Genomic DNA, 7756 nt, shown 5'->3' with positions numbered 1-7756 from the left:
AATTGATGTTTTAAAAACCGGTAATAGGGACGTGAGGAAATCATTACTGCTTACTAGAACCGCTATGTTTCTCTGTCATTGTATCAATTTCACGGCACCTGTTTGACATTAAATAGTATAAAACACTGGCATTACTAATAACCTAGGGGGTAGGGACAAATAAGTAAATACTTCAGCCTACTCCTTTTCAAACAAATAATGGAATGATATTTTGTAATGATTGTGAAGGCACATGTTTGAAATGTTTGAAATAAAAAGGAACTGAACTGAACTGAACTGAACCTCATTGTAGGTGCTGTTCTATTTAAGCCCAGAGTTCTAATAAATGTGATTAGTAACACCTGTCTTTATTTATGTCAAAACGTCTGCTGCATGGAAAAAGGTCTGTTCGAGGATTAAAGCTGATTTCCTTTGGACCTGACTCATCCAGTCACGATTAACGTGTAGCCTTCTTGTTGCCTGTACAGATGATTTAACTGTGTCCTCCATATTTGAGGCTTTTACAAGTTGGGGTGGGGGGGGGGGGGTGGCGTTGTTTATTTGTTTTTGTTTTTTTTACAGATATCTAATATGATAATAGGTTCTATGGGGTGACCATATTTTGATTTCCAAAGAAGAGGACACTTGGCCCAGTCATGATGAAGTTTAATAATAATACTGTTTGCTTAAAGAAAACTTTAACATATTTAAACAATGCCTTCTCTGATGGTGAATGGTGAAATAAAATGTCATATAGGTTTTTCCAAGTCAACAAATGCAAAAGACAGAGGATGGTTGGTCACCCTATAAGTATTGATTAAACCACCGATTTTTTACAGAATGAGTTACAAAATTACTTTTTTTTTTCCTGTGGGGCTGTTGAAGGGCGAACTGTAGAATGCACACTTCTTGAGACTTCTTCCAGGCGCCACCTAGTGCATTAAGAACATCAAAGTCACATTATTATGGGAATCGGCAAAAGACTATCCCAAAAAAGGAAAAGTTAACAATCCTAGAATTCTGCTCTGGAAAATCCTGGGTCATTTTGATAGAACTAATAACTTTAAACAATTACATAACCTATGCAGAGTTTTTTATGGAATATTCAGGAAAGGATACATTTCACGTAGCAGTAATTATAAGTATACAAAGAACAACAACATCTAATAGCACTCACATTTCCCTCCATTTTCCCACTTGCAACAAACTTTACCTCTTTAAACCTATAAGGAAGGGCGAGCAAGGTTGCTGTTGTATCAGTATCTCATAATGGAAATTGTGTAGTGTCACAGTACACACTTTACCCTTCACCCTCACTGAAATTACAAAGTAAAAAGTCATGGTTTCTTGCAGTTCAGTCATTGGTACACCCACTTATGTGTCTGCACAGAACCTGGCAGGACCCAGTCAGTGTAATCCTGTCAGTTTCCTGTCTCCCCCTGCAGCTTTAGGCTCAGATCCAATGGGCTCTAGGCCAGGGAGGAGCAGGAAGGAAATCTTTGTGAATGTCTGAGTATCTGCTCTCAGCTGAGACCCTGGAGTCTGGCAAATGCTACAGCTGATAACAAGTTCGCCCTCCAATATTTACAATTCTTCTTGCTCTTGGCATTCACCTGTTGTTCGGTTACGCACAGATACAGTAAAAATAAAGAAACTATTTTCTTTAACCTGTGCTCTGTATTGCATGCACTGTCTGTTTTATCACCAGAAGTGATATGAACATTACTTTTATTTCATTGGATGGTAAAGTGCAAACTGCGTCCAGGACAGAACCAACAGTTTCATACTGATAACACAACTTAGGCTCTTTGCAAGCATTTGCACAGACAGCATGCTAACACAAAGCAAGCCAAGATCCCAGAGTGATGATAAAGCTGAGTATAAGCTGACCCCAGGCCAGCAGACAGAGCCTGAACTTCAGCAGGTAACAAAGGCAGTGATGAGCGGTCAGCATTGCACCAGCATAGCCTCCATTGTTACTTGAATCACTGTGACGATTGCTTTGAAGTTTCTCTGGGTTGGTTTTCATCTCTGCTTTGCATTGTTAGTTTTGTGTTCATACATAAAAACTAAGAGAAAGATGCGTGTTCTCATCAGCACAGAGATTTGTGTTTGTGTGCGGAACTGTAGTCTAAGGTTTGTGTTGCTAACTGGAAGTTATGTGGCAATGTGTAACACAAAAAATAATATAATGAGTAGTGTATCAAATTACTTTTCTGGGGAGTAATTAACCCTCTCACCCATAGTGGTCACTACATTGAACAGCTATTCAAAGGCTGTTTTCTTGTATTTGTGTCAGTGTTGATGGTATACTTGCACATAAAGCACCACATTGGACACTGATGTGTCACTCCATACAGTGTCTAAGCATTAAGTTTTGGTGCTTTGTACTTCTATTGTAAAGAGCCTAGTTATAAAACTAATGATTCTGCTTGATTTCATCTTCTTCAGGAAGATTATGCAAGAACAGAACATTTATTTTCCCGCTTCTTTAAACTGTTTGATCCTATTTGCATTGACAAGCATTTAAAGGCCTCCTGTTTCTCTTTGCAAGTCAGCAGACTCTGCAGAAGATTTGAGCTTGTCAGGTCTAGTTTTGTTTTCTCTCACCCGTTACAACCCCTCTGAGCTGCAGCCGTAATAGTGGAGCGGAGGAAGAAGACACTGCCAATTTTTACTGTGGATGCAACTTCAAATTTAATGTGAGTCTGAACAAAGACCCCAAATGGACAATAACACCCACGGTTTGATTCTATGTTCACCTCATAACAACCTGCGCACATCAAAAAGAAACCCTGTAGACCAGAGCGCATTCAGGACTGGAATCTGACACCTTTCTTAGAAATGCGTGACTCCTCATCTTGCTCCTTTTTTAAACAGCATGTTCAAACATGCAGTCTTGCTTTCCAGGGTAATGAAACACGAATAATCTACATACCACTAAAAAAAATAATAATAATAACATATTCTCTACTTGAAGATCTCCCTCTGGAAAATTACAGGCGGTGCTGAGAGAAGTACCCGTGATGAATTAAAAAGAAAACAGTGAAATCAAACCATTTTGCTAGGAGGCACGTGGCTGTGTTTCAGGAACCCTCACTCGGGGGAAGCACCAAGCTGAATGACTGGGCAAGAGAGCCCTCACATTGATTTTACAATCAACAAATGGCATTTCAACCACTTTTTGCAGGGAAGAATTGGCTCATTGGTTTGAAAATTGATGGTGTTGTACACATGAAAACATGCACACTTGACCAACGAAGAAGTACACAAATGCCAGGCATTCCCTCACATTCTGAGGGCATGTGTGTAAAGCTCACCACCTTGGAAATTGGTCCATTAGCTCCAGAATTGATAGCATCGCAGAAACACACACCAAAGAAAACACACGCACACACTCTAGCAACGTACAAGGCCACCTTTAAGTGAGCGTGTGTCTAACACACGCTGGTCTGTGAAAAAGGGTCATTTAAAGATCCATCGCCATCTGTTACGGTCCCAGCATGCCATTTTCTCCTCTGTGGGGGCCTTTGATTTAACGACAAAAGGGTAACATTGCTTCCTTCCTTCCCACTGTGCAACCAGACATCCAGTCATAGCTGGTTATACAAATCAAACACTGCCGGGCATTCATCGCATCATCACAGGTATGCCCACCTGTGAGGGATTGTTGCTGGTAATCACAAACATTAGGGGTCCCATTTAAACACTGATCAGGGACTGTTTGTTGTGGTTCTTGCAAATATCACATAACCAGAGAAAACTAACTATGGAGTTTGAGTAGACAGATGGGTGGTTAGATTTGAAATACAGTTGGGTTTTTTTTGTTTTTTGCAGATTTGCTGGAAAATCAGTTTTGTGGTTTCCAAAAAATCAAAATCTGTTAATCCAAAATTATGTTTTGGGAGATTTAAAGGCCTCAAAATGCCTAATTATCTCCAACATATGAGTTAGTTCAAAAGCACAAATCTATTGTGTCCTGTTGTGTATTGGTCCTACTTTGGTAGGAATTTAGGTCTTTTGTCTTGGTCTTGAGCTTTGGTCTCTATAGCTAATTCCCAAGCTCACCCATTTAAATTTTGTTAAAGGGTTTAAGGTTTGTCTTCATGAATAACTTGGTGGGACAGCAGGTTTTGACACAGGCAGCTGTAGGTGCAATTTGTCTTCTAGGTCTAACTACTAACTGGACTCCATGATCACTAGCACTCAACTCTGTTGGTGCCCTTTGGAGCAATTTAGATGCAGTTATAGATATAACATGCAAAATTATATCCAATATTTTTAAGCACCAGTTAGACAGTATCTGTCCTGGTGACAAACCTGGAAAGTCTTCCTATCGTCAGCTAATAATTTAATACTGTCTCATGCAGATGTTGCTCTAAAAATCCAACTTGCTGGTAACAAAAATATCCCCCCACCCAACTGTTCTCCTTATCTCTACGCAACTTTTTTTAGCCTCTTTTTGTTTGTTGTTTTGAATTTAGGACCTGCAAAATCCATTCTCGGTGGGGCAGCAAAACCTTGTCTTGGTCACCGAAGTAATTAACACCAAAGTGATGATCAAATGGATTTAGAAAGTCAAGACAAAAAACTGAGCAAATAGAAGAGTGTGTTGTATCTTGCTAATGCTGGAGCAGGTTTTCCTAAAAAGTAGACTGACGTGTATTTAAGATGATGAGTAATGTTTTTGTTTAATCCACTGACAAAGGTCCCAGACTTAAACATCACTGTGAATTCAGTATCCATAATGCACATGCAGCAGTTAAATAAAAGCAAAGATTCACTGAACTATCTGTCAGAAAAGCTCGACACGAGAGCTGAACACTTGACATTTCAGAGCATAATATCTGAGAGTATACAAGAGTCTGTCATTAAATGTGGTACAAATTCTGCCTCAGGGTCTTTCAGTTGCATTCTTGCATCCACAAACATGTCCTGAAACAACATGCAAAGGATGGGCGCCATTTTTCAAAGCTGACAAACTGATACAGTTAACAATGACAAGGAAGCACGGTACAAAAAAGCAGGAAGAAAGATTAGAGGTGCTCCATTGTTTGAGAAGCTATCCCTGTCAAAAAGTACAATGTTAAGGTGAAACAGGCTTCTTCTTCTTCTTCTTCTTGTGGCAGAGGTCGCCACAGCAAATGATCTTCCTCCATCTCACCTGATCCATCCTATTCTATCAAGCAAACCCTCTGCATGTCCTCCTTCACTACATAGATGAATCTTCTCTGTGGTCTTTCTCTTTTCTCCCTGGCAACTCCACATTCAACATCCTTTGTCCAGTATAACCACCTCCTCTTTACATGTCCAAACTATCTCAGTCTTGTCTCTCTAGCTTTGTCTCCAAACCACTTGATCTGAGCTGTCCCTCTCATTTCTAATCCTGTCCATCCTGGTCTCTCCCAGTGAAAATCTTCATCTTAGCCTCCTGTCTTTTTATCATCACGACAGGTGTCACTATCACTATCTTGTAAACTTTCCTTTTTACTCATCTCCACCTACCCCACCCTGCACTCTCTTCTTCATCTCTTTTCTGCATACATATTGTCTGTCTTACTTCTACTGACTTTCGTTCCACTTCTCCCCAGAGCATACCTCCTCCTCTCTAGGCTCTCTTCCACCCGTCTCCACTATCACTATGGATTACAGTATTGTCTGCAAACATCAAAGTCAATGTCTGTCACCACTGCAAACAAAAAGGCACATTTTTAATTACCGGTAATCAAACTGGTTACGTTGCCTTTAGAAAAAGAGCAAAGTGAACCAAAACTGCTGACTTTTTTGCAAAGAGATTCTAAATGATCCCCCATGCATGAAACTGCATGTCAGATTCAATGAAACTAGTTCATCAACTATTCTTGAATGATTAGTCATCCACCCAGATACTTTGCCAGCAGCCAACGGTTACAGCCACTCCCCCTGCTGCTGGTTTTCAAGCAACTCCAGGTATGTTTCCCAGATACAAAGGATACAAAGCTCGTTTAATCAATATAACTTGCAGAGGCTTGTTTGCTCAAAGGATTGGATATTGGGACTATGATTCTTTTCTGCAGTACTTTCAACCACTGCTTGTTTCTGCAGTTAAAAGTTTGATTATGGGAAATTTTTTTTCATGAAAAACAAGGAAAATACTAACCGAAACTGCACCTTTCAATTCAATAAAAAATGCCCAGTTGTAATGTAGGAAAAACCTTCACTGAATGGTCAGAAATAGGTCATGCACTTGCAGCCTCCAGAGGGCAAATACATCAAGTTGTATAGATATACTCCCACCAGCTCCAATAAAGACCTCTTTATTGGTTCCATCTTATCTGCAGGAAAGCTAAAGGCAAAAATAAGCAACGCAAAATTCCTTCACATAACAGAGGAAAAGTGTGAAATGTATATTTGACCATAAAGAACACTGGAGGGACTCAGGAAAGCATACGTGTTACAGAGATCACAGAAAAGAGGAAAGGAGGAATAGTGGGAACAGAGGAAAGGACAGCAAAGGAAAGGAAGGGGACAGCTGGAAAAATGACAGGATGGGGTTACCATTCCCTTCACTCTGTCCCCTGGGTGAAAGTGGGAAAAAATCAGAGTTCAAAAGCTAGGAACAAGAGGTCACACTTTTATGTTGATTAAAGTGTGCATCTCTAAGGGGAAGAAGTGACAGAGAGAGGAGGTAGGAAAAACTGGAGTCCAGAGTTAGATGAGGAAGGAAATTTGTTTGGGCGAGTTGTGTCTAGCACTTCCACACTGCTCTGACAGCTCTTAGGCTTATTGGGCAAGTCACCTTGAGAAGAGGTGTTGGTCTTGGATGTTGGCGTGGGAATCTGTCACCTTTGAATGTACTGAAAACGGGGAGCTGGAACAGGAAAATGGAAAACTTTTGTTGTCTTGTAAATAAAGGCAGCAGTCTCTTTTTGAAAGAGCAGAAGTTGTCGAATTTTTAGGGTCATTCAATCTTGAGCAGGGAGCTCAGTATGAAAGATGCAATGAGCAAGCTCTTGGCAACAGTGTGTGTGTGTGTGTGTGTGTGTGTGTGTGTGTGTGTGTGTGTGTGTGTGTGAGGGGGGGTTGCAGTAATGGGATCAGAGGCACTGAATGCTCAGCTGTTCCAAAAATGCTTTTACTGCTGGTGACAATTATTAGCAATTGTTTTGCATAAAGGCAAATATAAGCTGATCAGTTACGGAAGTGAAAGCAGGGCACAGCATGAGTGGCTGTGCAGCCTAATCGCAGGTACAATCGTTAGTTTTGGCAGCTTCTGAGCTATAGTGCTGTTGGTGGAACAGAAGATAGAATCTACAGATTGACTCGGACATTTCAAATAATATGTTAAATGAGTTTGTTTGCATATAGTAGGGATAGATCATAGGTGCTAACACAAGATGGATGTGGAGAGGTACTGTTCTCTTGTGAGTGGAACACCCACGATATGCGTTAATGCTGGCAATGAACGAGTTCTTGGATGAGCAGACAGATGCCACTCTTCCCTTTGCTTTTTATTTGGAGACACAGAGTTGACTGAAGCAAACAAAGCGACTTGAAAGCTCACTAATTAGCATACCTCCTTTATGGCCAGGTCACTGCACCTGGTCAAAATATAGTCCATGCTGCAGCCTCCCTCATAAAATTCCATGATGTCATTCTGTACTCTTTGGTTTTAAATGAACAAACAAATTACGTGCTAATGGATGATAAATGAATGAAGTTTCATGCGCTGATCGGTATATTTTGCAAACACTGGACATGCATTTTACAACTCTATCTTTGTGCTAAGCTAACTGAG

This window comes from Mchenga conophoros, linkage group LG16, assembly GCF_057382185.1.
Source record: "Mchenga conophoros isolate Kocher_MC1m ecotype Shallow Benthic linkage group LG16, M_conophoros_male_GT1.1, whole genome shotgun sequence".
Lineage (NCBI taxonomy): Eukaryota > Metazoa > Chordata > Actinopteri > Cichliformes > Cichlidae > Mchenga > Mchenga conophoros.
The sequence above is the reverse complement of the archived record's forward strand: the minus strand, read 5'-3'. Positions refer to the sequence as shown.